The sequence below is a fragment of the Rana temporaria genome, chromosome 2, assembly GCF_905171775.1.
Source record: "Rana temporaria chromosome 2, aRanTem1.1, whole genome shotgun sequence".
Lineage (NCBI taxonomy): Eukaryota > Metazoa > Chordata > Amphibia > Anura > Ranidae > Rana > Rana temporaria.
Window position 1 is genome coordinate 182,906,966 of NC_053490.1, and position 14,901 is coordinate 182,921,866.

The window sequence follows — 14,901 nt, forward strand, 5'->3', positions numbered from 1 at the left end:
GCCCCCTCCGGATCGCTCCCCAGCCAATCAGCTTCCTCCCCCGCCCTCCTCTGCCTGCATTGTAAACACAGGCAGAGGAGGAAGTGATGTCACCGCTCCTCCCGCCGGTATTTTCGTCCGGCGGAGGAGCGGAGACATCACACAGTGAGTACACAAGCACTACACTGACACACAGACACATAGGCTTACGATCCCCCCCCCGTCACCCCCACCAGCCCCCCCCTGTCACACCGTCACTAAATTGCAGTGATCATTTACTGATCACTGCATTTAGTTTCAGTGTGACAGGCAGTTAGTGTCAGGCAGTTAGTGTTAGGTCCAGGATAGCCCCCCCCCCCCCCCCCCAATAAAGGTTTTAACCCCTTGATCACCCCCTAGTTAACCCTTTCACCCCCCTTTTTCCAGCGTCACTAAGCGATCGTTTTTCTGATCGCTGTATTAGTGTCGCTCGTGCCACTAGGTAGCTAGTTTTTTTTTGAGGTTCGCCGCCATGTTTTTATAGCGTTAGAAAATTTACGGGGGTACCTAACGCTATAAAAACATGGCGGCGAACCTCAAAAAAAACTATCTACCTAGCGGCACGAGCGACACTAATACAGCGATCAGAAAAACGATCGCTTAGTGACGCTGGCAAAAGGGGGGTGAAAGGGTTAACTAGGGGGTGATCAAGGGGTTAAAACCTTTATTGGGGGGGGGGGGGGTAGGGGGCTACACTGGACCTAACACTTTTAACCCCTTGATCACCCCCTAGTTAACCCTTTCACCCCCCTTTTGCCAGCGTCACTAAGCGATCGTTTTTCTGATCGCTGTACTAGTGTCGCTCGTGCCACTAGGTAGCTAGTTTTTTTTTGAGGTTCGCCCGCCAGGTTTTTATAGCGTTAGGTACCCCCATACATTTTCTAATAAAGGTTTTAACCCCTGATTGCCCCTAGAGTTAACCCTTTCACCCCCCTATTGCCAGCGTCACTAAGCGATCGTTTTTCTGATCGCTGTATTAGTGCCGCTGGTGCCGCTAGGTAGCTAGTTATTTTTTGAGGTTCGCCCGCCAGGTTTTTATAGCGTTAGGTACCCCCATACATTTTCTAATAAAGGTTTTAACCCCTGATTGCCCCTAGAGTTAACTCTTTCACCCCCTACTGCCAGCGTCACTAAGCGATCGTTTTTCTGATCGCTGTATTAGTGTCGCTGGTGCCGCTAGGTAGCTAGTTATTTTTTGAGGTTCGCCCGCCAGGTTTTTATAGCGTTAGGTACCCCCATACATTTTCTAATAAAGGTTTTAACCCCTGATTGCCCCTAGAGTTAACCCTTTCACCCCCTATTGCCAGCGTCACTAAGCGATCATTTTTCTGATCGCTGTATTAGTGTCGCTGGTGCCGCTAGGTAGCTAGTTATTTTTTGAGGTTCGCCCGCCAGGTTTTTATAGCGTTAGGTACCCCCATACATTTTCTAATAAAGGTTTTAACCCCTGATTGCCCCTAGAGTTAACCCTTTCACCCCCTATTGCCAGCGTCACTAAGCGATCGTTTTTCTGATCGCTGTATTAGTGTCGCTGGTGCCGCTAGGTAGCTAGTTATTTTTTGAGGTTCGCCCGCCAGGTTTTTATAGCGTTAGGTACCCCCATACATTTTCTAATAAAGGTTTTTAACCCCTGATTGCCCCTAGAGTTAACCCTTTCACCCCCTATTGCCAGCGTCACTAAGCAATCGTTTTTTTCTGATCGCTGTATTAGTGTCGCTGGTGCCGCTAGGTAGCTAGTTATTTTTTGAGGTTCGCCCGCCAGGTTTTTATAGCGTTAGGTACCCCCATACATTTTCTAATAAAGGTTTTAACCCCTGATTGCCCCTAGAGTTAACCCTTTTACCCCCTATTACCAGCGTCACTAAGCAATCATTTTTCTGATCGCTGTATTAGTGCCGCTAGGTAGCTAGTTATTTTTTGAGGTTCGCCCGCTAGGTTTTTATAGCGTTAGGTACCCCCATACATTTTCTAATAAAGGTTTTAACCCCTGATTGCCCCTAGAGTTAACCCTTTCACCCCCCTATTGCCAGCATCACTAAGCGATAATTTTTCTGATCGCTGTATTAGTGTCGCTGGTGCCGCTAGGTAGCTAGTTAGTGCCAGTAACGCTTACACCCACGCGCAAAACATACTCCCCCCATATGTGGAATTACACCCCAAAATACATTCTGCTGCTTCTCCTGAGTACGGGGCTACCACATGTGTGAGACTTTTTGGGAGCCTAGCCGCGTACGGGACCCCAAAAAACAATCACCGCCTTCAGGCTTTCTAAGGGTGTAAATTTTTGATTTCACTCCTCACTACCTATCACAGTTTCGAAGGCCATAAAATGCCAAAATAGCACAAAAACCCCCCAAATGACCCCATTTTGGAAAGTAGACACCCCAAGCTATTTTCTGAGAGGGATGTCGAGTCCATGGAATATTTTATATTTTGACACAAGTTGCGGGAATATGATAAACTGATTTTTTTTTGCACAAAGTTGTCACTAAATGATATATTTCTCACACATGCCATGGTTATATGTGGAATTGCACCCCAAAATACATTCTGCTGCTTCTCCTGAGTACGGGGATACCACATGTGTGGGACTTTTTGGGAGCCTAGCCACGTACGGAAAAGGAAATACCGCGCTTTAACATATAGAATAACTAGCTAAGCTGCAACATGACAATGTCATACAAACACAAATCACGTAAGGAACAGGAAGAATGTTGCGCTATTATTAAAAAACTAAACTAAACAAACAGTTGATACCCAAAAAAAATATATATTGAAAATATTATGAATGCAAAAAACCCCTAAATGAAAGAGGAAAAAAATGAATAACTGGCAAAAAGAGTCTTTGTGTCAATCAAAAAATCGTTGCAAGCAAGTTCTTCAATATTGAATAGACTGTTTGGGTCCATGTGATGTGTGGTCATTTGTGTGTTCAGGGATTGAAGATATTGGGACTTTCCTGTGACATGGTGGTCTGTATACAGTGATTGGGCTCACACTTCTTCCCTTCTCACTCTGTACATCAGCTGGAGGCCACCGAGTGACCACTGAGCAGGTAATAGAGGAGTTCCTTCTTTTTGTGTGTGACACGCCGTGATCTTGTGGCTCTTGGTGCGGGAAGCTTCAACATCCACCCCCTTGTCATCCCCCTACGAGGATCATCAAAAGGCCCTGGCTGGGGTTTGCAGCCGCAAGCTGGTCATTGCTTGCCATCCGGTAAGCCTCCACCTTTCTATCTAGTGGTGTCGATCATCGCATATGTTTCCAACAGTCTATTCAATATTGAAGAACTTGCTTGCAACGATTTTTTGATTGACACAAAGACTCTTTTTGCCAGTTATTCATTTTTTTCCTCTTTCATTTAGGGTTTTTTTGCATTCATAATATTTTCAATATATATTTTTTTTGGGTATCAACTGTTTGTTTAGTTTAGTTTTTTAATAATAGCGCAACATTCTTCCTGTAGCCACGTACGGGGCCCCGAAAACCAATCACCATCTTCAAGATTTCTAAGGGCATACATTTTTGATTTCACTCCTCACTACCTATCATAGTTTTGAAGGCCATAAAATGCCAAGATGGCACACAACCCCCCCAAATGACCCCATTTTGTAAAGAAGACACCCCAAGCTATTTGCTGAGAGGCATGTTAAGTCCATGGAATATTACATTTTTTTGCCCCAAGTGATTGAATATTGACCAAAAAAAAAAATTACAAAACGTTGTCACTAAATGATATATTTCTCACACATGCCATGGTTATATGTGGAATTGCACCCCAAAATACATTCTGCTGCTTCTCCTGAGTACGGAGATACCACATGTGTGGGACTTTTTGGGAGCTTAGCCGCGTACGGGACCCCGAAAACCAATCACCACCTTCAAGATTTGTGTGAGTGAAATCAAAAATTTATGTCCTTAGAAATCTTGAAGGTGGTGATTGGTTTTCGGGGTCCCGTACGCGGCTAAGCTCCCAAAAAGTCCCACACATGTGGTATCCCCGTACTCAGGAGAAGCAGCAGAATGTATTTTGGGGTGCAATACCACATATAACCATGGCATGTGTGAGAAATATATAATTTAGTGACAACGTTTTGTAATTTATTTTTTATTTATTTTTTTGGTCAATATTCAATCACTTGGGGCAAAAAAAATTAAATATTCCATGGACTCAACATGCCTCTCAGCAAATAGCTTGGGGTGTCTTCTTTCCAAAATGGGGTCATTTGGGGGGGTTGTGTGCCATCTTGGCATTGTATGGCCTTCAAAACTATGATAGGTAGTGAGGAGTGAAATCAAAAATTTATGCCCTTAGAAATCTTGAAGGTGGTGATTGGTTTTCGGGGTCCCGTACGCGGCTAGGCTCCCAAAAAGTCCCACACATGTGGTATCCCTGTACTCAGGAGAAGCAGCAGAATGTATTTTGGGGTGCAATTCCACATATAACCATGGCATGTGTGAGAAATATATCATTTAGTGACAACTTTGTGCAAAAAAAAATCAGTTTGTCATATTCCCGCAACTTGTGTCAAAATATAAAATATTCCATGGACTCGACACGCCTTTCAGCAAATAGCTTGGGGTGTCTACTTTCCAAAATGGGGTCATTTGGGGGGGTTTTGTGCTATTTTGGCATTTTATGGCCTTCGAAACTGTGATAGGTAGTGAGGAGTGAAATCAAAAATTTGCGCCCTTAGAAATGCTGAAGGCGGTGCTTGGTTTTCGGGGTCCCGTACGTGGCTAGGCTCCCAAAAAGTCCCACACATGTGGTATCCCCGTACTCAGAAGAAGCAGCAGAATGTATTTTGGGGTGCAATTCCACATATAACCATGGCATGTGTGAGCAATATATCATTTAGTGACAACTTTTTGTAATTTTTTTTTATTTTTATTTTTTTGTCATTATTCAATCACTTGGGACAAAAAAAAAAAATATTCAATGGACTCAACATGCCTCTCAGCAGTTTCCCTGGGGTGTCTACTTTCCAAAATGGGGTCATTTGGGGGGGTTTTGTACTGCCCTGCCATTTTAGCACCTCAAGAAATGAGATAGGCAGTCATAAAATAAAAGTTGTGTAAATTCCAGAAAATGTACCCTAGTTTGTAGACGCTATAATTTTTGCGAAAACCAATAAATATACGCTTATTGCGATTTTTTTTACAAAAGACATGTGGCTGAATACATTTTGGCCTAAATGTTTGACTAAAATGTAGTTTATTTGATATTTTTTACTTTTTGTTATAAGAAAAATCTTTTGTTTTCAAAATTTTCGGTCTTTTTCCGTTTATATCGCAAAAAATAAAAATCGCATAGGCAATCAAATACCATCAAAAGAAAGCTCTATTTGTGGGAAGAAAAGGACGCAAATTTCGTTTCGGTACAACATTGCATGACCGCGCAATTACCAGTTAAAGCAGCGCAGTGACAAATTGTAAAAACACCTTGGGTCTTTAGACAGCGTATTGGTCCGGGGCTTAAGTGGTTAACTGCAGTCTTCTCTTCTCTACAAAGTGATACAATCCGTATGGAACTGTGAGTAGTACAGAGAAGGAACTGGAGAACTGCAGTTACAGTGCCTTGCAAAAGTATTCACCCCCTTGGCTTTTTACCTATTTTGTTACATTACAGCCTTTAGTTCAATGTTTTTTTTTTTTTTTTTATCTTAATTATATGTGATAGATCAGAACACAATAGTCTAAGTTGCTGAAGTAAAATTAAAAAAATATATACATAAAACTATTTTACAGAAATAAAAAAAAAATGATAATTGGCATGTACGCATATATTCACCCCTCTTTGTTATGAAGCCCATAAAAATCTCTGGTGCAACCAAATACATTCAGAAGTCACATAATTAGTGACATGATGTCCACCTGTGTCACATGACCCCTTTTGAAAGGCCCCAGAGGCTGCAACACCTAAGCAAGAGGCACCACTAACCAAACACTGTCATGAAGACCAAGGAAGTCTCCAAACAAGTAAGGGATAATGTTGTTAAGTACAAGTCAGGGTTAGGTTATAAAAAAATATCCAAATCTTTGATGATCCCTAGAAGCACCATCAAATCTATCATAGCAAAATGGAACGAACATGGCACAACAGCAAACCTGACAAGAAACAGCCGCACACCAAAACTCGCGGACCGGGCAAGGAGGGCAATAATCAGAGAGGCAGCACAGAGACCTAAGTTAAGCCTGGAGGAGCTGTTCAGCAAAGACTGCAGTATCTGTACATAGGACGACAATACTCCATATGCTCCATAGAGTTGGGCTTTATGGCAGAGTGGACAGAAGAAAGCCATTACTTTCAGCAAAAAACAAAATGCCCATTTTAAGTTTGTGAAAAGGCATGTGGGAGACTCCCAAAATGTATAGAGGAAGGTGCTCTGGTCTGATGAGACTAAAAATTTTACTTTTTTGGCCATCAAAGAGAACGCGATGTCTGGTGCAAACCCAACACATCACCCAAAGAACACCACCCCCACAGAGAAACATGGTGGTGGCAGCATCATGCTGCGGGGATGTTTTTCAGCAGTCGGGACTGGGAAATTGGTCAGAGTTGAGGGAAAGATGGTGCTGAATACAGTAATATTATTGAGAAAAACCTATACTACTCTGTGTGTGATTTGAGGCTAGGCTGGAGGTTCATCTTCCAGCAGGACAATGACCCCAAACACACTGCTAAAGCAATACTTGAGTGGTTTAAGGGGAAACATGTAAATGTGTTGGAATGGCCTAGTCAATGCCCAGACCTCGATCCAATAGAAAATATGTGGTCAGACTTAAAGATTGATGTTCACAAACGCAAACCATCCAACTTGAAGGAACTGGAGCAGTTTTGCAAGGAGGAATGGGCAAAAATTCCACTGGTAAGATGTGGCAATCTCATAGCGACTTGGAGCTGTGATAGCCCCAAAAGGTGGCTCTACAAAGTATTGACTTTAGGCGGGTGAATGGTAAGGCCCCTTTCACACTGGGGCACGGTCCCAGTTTCCCAGTCCCTACTGCTGAAAAACATCCCCACAGCATGATGCTGCCACCACCATGTTTCACTGCGGGGATGGTGTTCTTTGGGGGATGTGATGTGTTGGGTTTGCGCCAGACATAGTGTTTTCTTTGATGGCCAAAAGGTTCAATTTTAGCCTCATCAGACCAGAGCACCTTCTTCCATACATTTTGGAAGTCTCCTACATGCCTTTTCGCAAACTCAAAACGTGCCATTTTGTTTTTTGCTGGAAGTAATGGCTTTCTTCTGGCCATAAAACCCAACTCTCTGATTATTGTTCTCCTTGCCCGGTCTGTGAGTTTTGGTGTACGGCAGACTCCTGGCAGGTTTGCTGTTGTGCCATGTTCTTTCCATTTGGTTATGATAGATTTGATGGTGCTCCTAGGGATCATCAAAGATTTTTTTTTTTTTTATAACCTAACCTTGACTTGTGCTTTACAACATTGTCCCTTACTTGTTTGGAGAGTTCCTTGGTCTTCATGGCAGTGTTTGGTTAGTGGTGCCTCTTGCTTAGGTGTTTCAGCCTGTAATGACAGATCATGTGACACTTAGATTGAACACAGGTGGACATCATTTCACTAATTATGTGACTTCTTAAGGTAATTGGTTGCACCAGAGCTTCTTATGGGCTTCATAACAAAGGGGGTGAATACATCCGCACATGCCAATTATCAGTTTTTTTATTTCTGAAAAATTGTTTTATGTATACATTTTTCTAATTTTACTTCACCAACTTAGACTATTGTGTTCTGATCCATCACATATAATACAGATTAAAAAATCATTGAACTGAAGGCTGTAATGTAACAAAATAGGTAAAAAACCAAGGAGGGTGAATACTTTTGCAAGGCACTGTATGAATGCAAACATAGCTCTCACATGGGTGTACGCTTAAGTATCCCTGTATGAATGAGGCCTTTTAGAGCTACAACAAGTTTACAGGTTAACAGAAATGTAGTCAAGAATTTTAAATGTATGCTGGATATTGGTCAATGGAAAAAAAAAATATACCGTATTTATCGGCGTATACCGCGCACTTTTTTGCCCTGAAAATCAGGGCAAAATCGTGGGTGCGCAGTATACGCCAATACCCGCTTTCCCGCGCTGAGTTTGAATACTGCGCCGACATATACCGAGCGCAGTACACTCGGGTATAGTCGGGCAGTCTCGGCTCCTTCCGCGCTCACGTCCTGGACGTACAGGACGTCAGCGCGAGAGTTGCCGAGCCTGCCCGACAATACACGAGTGTACTGCGCTCTGTATATGTCGGCGCAGTATTCAAACTCGGCGCGGGAAACGAGCGGGGAGGACGTGAGGACGCTGCAGAAGGACGCCGGACCCGACGAAGAGGACACCCGAAGCCGCAGACGGACGCCGGACCCGACGAAGAGGACACCCGAAGCCGCAGAAGGACGCCGGACCCAACGAGGCCGCCGATGGACGCCGCGCAAGACACCAAAACTGTAAGTACAAAAAAAACTTTTTTTCCACAGGATTCGGGGCAACTTTAGGGGTGCGCGGTATACCGCGATAAATACGGTATATATGACTAGAACATTACATGAAAATATCCACACAGTTAGAATCACCATTTCAATCTCATATTGTTATATACTGTATGTGTATAAAGCTATGCATTAAACATTTGTAAACCCAGGGTTTGTACTGAACCATAACCGCTTCCAGTTATACCTTTGCTTTGTTTACTACAAATAAAACATATTGAACCCAAATGAATAGCAATTATGTGTGACTCATGACAAGAACACGGTTGTTTTTCTTTTTTTCCCCTGCTTTCAATTATGCAGAATATTTATTACAAGTTTAAGGTAGTGTTTGGGAAGTAGGTGATAGACCCTTGTATCATTACAGTTTTATCCAGAACTAGTAAATTGGCAGTGAAGCCTCTGGTAACCAGTGCATAACTCCATTGTTAATAGTAAACTGCATGTTCAAAATGGCAGTGCCAAATAGATTCATACAGTTTGTACATTAAGAAATGGGAGGTCTTGAGCAACTTAATACTGCCAAAGTTACACAAAATACCTGAAAAGTGGCATGTAGGACCTAAAGCATATCAGACTCTGCCCACACTGTAAGGGTTAATTGCTTGCTTTGTCAAGGAGAGAGAAGAGCCTTTACAATGCTTTGCTCCTCCAGAGCATGGTAGAATGTCCCTCGGTTTCTCACGTCAAGTGCAAGGCTATAGACCCAGCACTTTTTTCAATGACGTCAGGAACTTAGACTGGTGGAGTGTAGCAGAGAAGATGCTGTGGGGTCCATTGGCGAGGATTGGGTAAGTAATTCTGCATTTGCTGCATCTGCTCCAGTGGTCATCAACCCCGTCCTCAGGGCCCACTAACAGGCCAGGCTTGTAAGATAACTGAAATACATCACAGGTGATATCATTTGCTGCTCAGTGATTGCAGAATTCCAATCTGCATTTCCCAAGCTAATACATAAAACCTGGCCTGTTAGTTGGCCCTGAGGACAGGGTTGATGACCACTACCCAAGACCAAAACAAGAAAATAACCCTTGCAGTGTGGGACAGTCTTACTGGAAGGGATAATTTTTGTTTCCTGGAGTTGAGCTTTAAGTATGCAGAAGTAGGTGCACAACATAGGTTTTTTCCATTTTTTTATTATTTTTATTCTTTCAGCCAGAATGTTTGATTGCTTTATCACCCCTTTAATTGGCCAAATCTCACCTTGTGTGCTCTTATTCAAACTTCTCGCTCATAGTATTTTGCAATCTCCACATAATGACCCCGCCCCCCAAGTATCCTAGTGTCTTTCATACACTGGAAAAATTTTGCAGGTATACCAATTGGAGTCTAAAAACTGTGAATTGTTTTGTTTTTTTAATCAGTTTTCAAACCTATACTCCTATATAAAGAACAGACAGACAGAGAATCACTTGTAAGAATCACGTGTGTAAGAGAAGGCTAAAGATGAGAAAGACATACCTTTCAACGAGAATATAATTCCCTTTGATACTGCAACAGGCATGCAAAATCACAAGCTTTCTTAACAAGGCATTAATGTGATTTGTTTTTTACTTGTCAGTGAAATTCCAAATGTTAGATTATTTAATGTATGGGTAATATTTAGAATGGATCTATACTGAAATGTTAACTTAAGGAGTATTTTTAATCCAAATTGGGATAACAACTAATTTATATTTGCTATGTTCCCATTAAAAAAATATATTTTGTGAATGCAAGATTCATAATATTTGCTGCTTACATTTTTATTAGTTTTTTCTGAAAATACCAAAACTGAAGGTTTTCCCTTGTAATATTAAAGGGGTTGTAAACGTAAAAATAGCTTCCTTTACCTTAGTGCAGTCCTCCTTCACTTACCTCATCCTTCCATTTTGCTTTTAAATGTCCTTATTTCTTCTGAGAAATCCTCACTTCCTGTTCTTCTGTCTGTAACTACACACATTAATGCGAGGCTTTCTCCCTGGTGTGGAGTGTCGTGCTCGCCGCCTCCCTTGAGGGGGCGAGCAGGTGAGTCAGGACCCTCTCTACGTTTCAGAAAGAGAAAGGAGCTGTGTGTTAGTTGGCGTCCTGACTCTCCTGCTCGCCCCCTCCCCCCTCAAGGGAGGGGGCGAGCACGACACTCCACACCAGGGAGAAAGCCTCAGACAGACAGAAGAACAGGAAGTGAGGATTTCTCAGAAGAAATAAGGACATTTAAAAGCAAAACTGAAGGATGAGGTAAGTGAAGGAGGACTGCACTAAGGTAAAGGAAGCTATTTAGGGGATTTTTTTTTACCTTTACAACCCGTTTAAGGAGGGGGTTGGGGAATTAAAGCTGATCTCTAGGTTTTAGTGAACTTTAACAACTTTAATACTGGGCACTTTCACCCCCTTCCTGCCCAGGCCAATTTTCAGAGCGGTCGCTTTTTGAATGACAATTGCGCGTTCATGCAACACTGTACCTAAATGAAATGTTTATATATTTATATATTTTTTAGACAGATAGAGCTTTCTTTTGGTGGTGTTTAACCACGACTGGGTTTTTTATTGTTTGTGAAAAAAAAAAGACTAAACATTGATAAAAAAAAAAAGAAAAAGGTTTTTAGTTTGCTAGAAAATGTTATAAATAAGTAATTTTTCTCTTTCACTGATGTGCACTAATGAGGCAGCACTGATGGGCCTTGATGAGGCAGCACTGAAGGGCACTGATGAGGCAGCACTGAAGGGCACTGATGAGACAGCACGGAAGGGCACCAATGAGGCAGCACTGAAGGGCACCAATGAGGCAGCACTGAAGGGCAACGATGAGGCAGCACCAATATGCAGCACTGATGAGGCGGCACTAATATGCAGCACTGATGAGGCGGCACTAATATGCAGCACTGATAGGTGAAACAGATAGGTAACACTGATGAGCAAGAACTGATAGGCACTGAAAGGCAGCACTGACTAGCATCACTGATGGGCACTGACTGGCATCACTGCTGGGCAATGTTGGGGCTGACCCGATTATCTGTGCAGGTCTCACCTGTGAGAAAATGCTGCCAATCGGCTCTTCTCTCCTATCACGCTTTAGACAGATAGAGCTTTCTTTTGGTGTTATTTAATCACCACTGGGTTTTTTATTTTTTGCTTAAAAAATTTAAAAGACAGAAAATTTAGATTAAAAAAAAAAAAAACGTTGCTTAGTTTCTGTTAGACAATTTTGTAAATAAGTAATTTTTCTCCTACACTGATGAGGCGCCACTGAAGGGCAGTGATAAGGATGCACTAATATGCAGCACTGATGGGGACTGTTAGGCAGCACTGATAGGTGGCATGGATAGGTAGCATTGATGAGCAGGAACTGATAGGCACCGAAAGGTAGCACTGACTGGCATCAATGATGGGCAATGTTGGGGCTGCACTGAGTGTAGAAAATGCCATTGATCGGCTCTCCTCTCACACTGTGAGTGTGAAGAAAAGAAAGCCGATAATCGGCATTTCCTTGTTTACATGTGATCAGCAGTGATTGAACACAGCTGATCACATGGGTAAGGAGCCTCGTCATCGGATCTTTACTGAGATCAGGGATGCGCCATGTCCAAGAACAAGAGAGCCACCCTGCTGCCGTCATTTGTCTATACGACGGGCAGGAGGTGGTTACATTCATTTCACTGACAGATGCAGCCAACGGTGTGCACTGTATAAAATGTATGTAGACTCACCTACATACAGTTTACAGAGCTGTGTCTTGGCAGTGGGACAAGTACTTCCCATCCCATTTCTGGAGGAAAAACAATAATCGAGTCTAGCTGCTCAGCCATTCACAGAAGATTTTGTACTTTATGAATGAATACAAAGCTTACTCTGATTGGCTGAGTGGTGAATTAATGATTTCATGATCTCTAACTCAGCAAATCAGAGGAAGATTTGTATTGATTCATAGAAAACAAAGCTTCCTGTGAATGGCTCAGTAGAGCTCAGCCCAAGTCGATTTTGTTCCGGTAGCAGGATGGGAAGTTCATGTCTTTTTTTCTTGTTTTAAAAAAAAAAAAAAAAAAAAAAAGGTTTACAATTACTTTAAACCCCAAAACAAAAATGTATATATATATATATATATATATATATATATATATATATATATATATATATATATATGAAGATATAATATTGTAGCTTACTAAGTCTTAGATGTGGTGGTTATTCTAGTTTTTTTCCCTTTGTTTCCTTTTCATTTGGTGATCCTACAAAAAAGGTCTATGATAAAAGTTATTTTAACAGACCGAGCTGTCCAGCAAAAGGAACAGTTAGAGGGTTGAGATAAACCCCTTAACAGAGACAGAGGCTTACGATGGTCAGCTTTATTTCTTTATGTAAAACCTTTATCCCAATAGGAAAAAAGTCAATTTAAAACTGCTAGTGGATATAACACTACCATTGCCCCAGACAATGACAATGCTGCAGTCCAAACAATAGTGGAGACACCCTGGCTGGATCACCAGATGAAAAAAAGAAAAAGAAAAAAAAAAGTGTGAAAACAGAAAACAAATGCAGCTTCCACATTTAGGCCTGGTTCATACTAATGTGATTTTGTATGCGCAATCAGAATGTACGTAATCGCACGACAAGTCAAATAATAGTGTTTTTCTATGGAGGCCATTCACAAATACGCAGTCCGAACGCTATGCGATTTTTAACCTCTTCCCGTACACCTGCCGTACATATACTGTGGTAAGGCGGCTCTGTTAGGCAAAATCGCGTACCTGTACATGATTTTTCCAATAGACACTGAGGGGTGCAGGCGCCGCCGAAGCCGCAATCGTGCTCCCTGCAGAGACAAAACAGTGGTGTGCCGATGTAAATAAGCAGACCTCTGTGTTGTCAGGCGTGGACACTCCGATTTAGTGTTCCTGCTAATCGGGAACATGGATCAGACTGTCCATGCAGTGAGCCTATTCCCTCCACACAGGCAGAAACACACTGAGGGAACACAGTTAACCCTTTGACTGCCCTGGTTTTAACCCCCTTCCCTGCCAGTGTAATTTATACAGTGTCAATGCATATTTTTAGCACTGATCGCTGTAATAATGTCACTGGTTCCCAAAAAAGTGTCAAAAGTGTCAGCTTGGTGCCCGATCTGTCTGCCGCAATGTCGCAGTCCCGGGAAAAAAAAAAATCGCTGATCACCGCCATTACAAGTAAAGTGAAATAAAAAAAAATGCCATAAATATATGCCCTATTTTGTAGATGCTATAACATTCACTCAAACCAATCAATATACACTTCTTGGGATTTCTTTACCAAAAATATGTAGCAGAATGCATATTGACCTAAATTGAGGAAGAAATTTGATTTTTATTGGCTATGTTTCATAGCAGAAAGTAAAACAAATATATACCGTATTTATCGGCATATAACACGCACCCTAACTTTAAGAGGGAAGTTTCAGGAAAAAAAAAATCCACAGCCCCCTGCATATAACACACGGGCACAGTTTACCCTCTATTTTCAGAGTAAAAAAGTGAGTGTTATACGCCAATAAATACAGTATATAATTTTTCCAAAATTGTCATTTTTTTTTGTTTATAGCGCAAAAAATAAAAACCGCAGAGATGATCAAATATGACCAAAAGAAAGCTCTATTTGTGGGGAAAGAAAATTACACATTTTGTTTGGGTACAGGGTCGCACGACTAGGGCTAAAGTGGTTAAAAAGGGTCCTGTGCATGTTTGATGTATATGTATCTCCATATAGTTTAATAGAAAAAGCATGTAAAACACATAGGTGCTCAAATGCGATTTAGGTGCATTTTTTGTAGCCTGTGCTGTGTGTGAGAGAGAGAGAGAGAGAGAGAGAGAGAGAGAGAGAGAGAGAGAGAGAGAGAGAGAGAGAGAGAGAGAGAGGGGGGGGGGAGGGAGAGAGAAAGAGAGAGATCATAAATCATAAGCCATTGCATTTACCTGAACATGGCTGTGGTCAATCATTGACTTGTATTGGCAGCTGTACAAGAAATGGGTGGCTCCCCAGATGCCAGAAAGTGGCTGATGCCTCAGCACATAGCAGTGCCTGTGTTCATGAGGCTTAACATTGATAAAAGTTTTCTTTTCTATCATTCTCATCTACAGTGGGGATCGAAAGTTTGGGCACCCCAGGTAAAGATTTGTATTAATGTGCATACACGAAGCCAAGGAAAGATGGAAAAATCTCCAATAGGCATCAAATTACAGATTAGACATTCTTATAATATGTCAAAAAAAGTTAGATTTTATTTCCATCATTTACACTTTCAAAATTATAGAAAACAAAAAAAACGGCATCTTCAAAAGTTTGGGCACCCTGCAGAGTTAATATCTTGTACTGCCCCCTTTGGCAAGTATCACAGCTTGTAAACTCTATTTGTAGCCAGCCAAG

General features: G+C 41.8%; 1 protein-coding gene across 3 annotated transcripts in view; it reads right to left on the reverse strand.

Annotated features, from left to right (window-relative positions):
* Positions 1 to 14,901, reverse strand: part of UGGT2 (UDP-glucose glycoprotein glucosyltransferase 2) — a 446,216-nt gene that overhangs the window by 163,302 nt on the left and 268,013 nt on the right. The window lies entirely within an intron of this gene.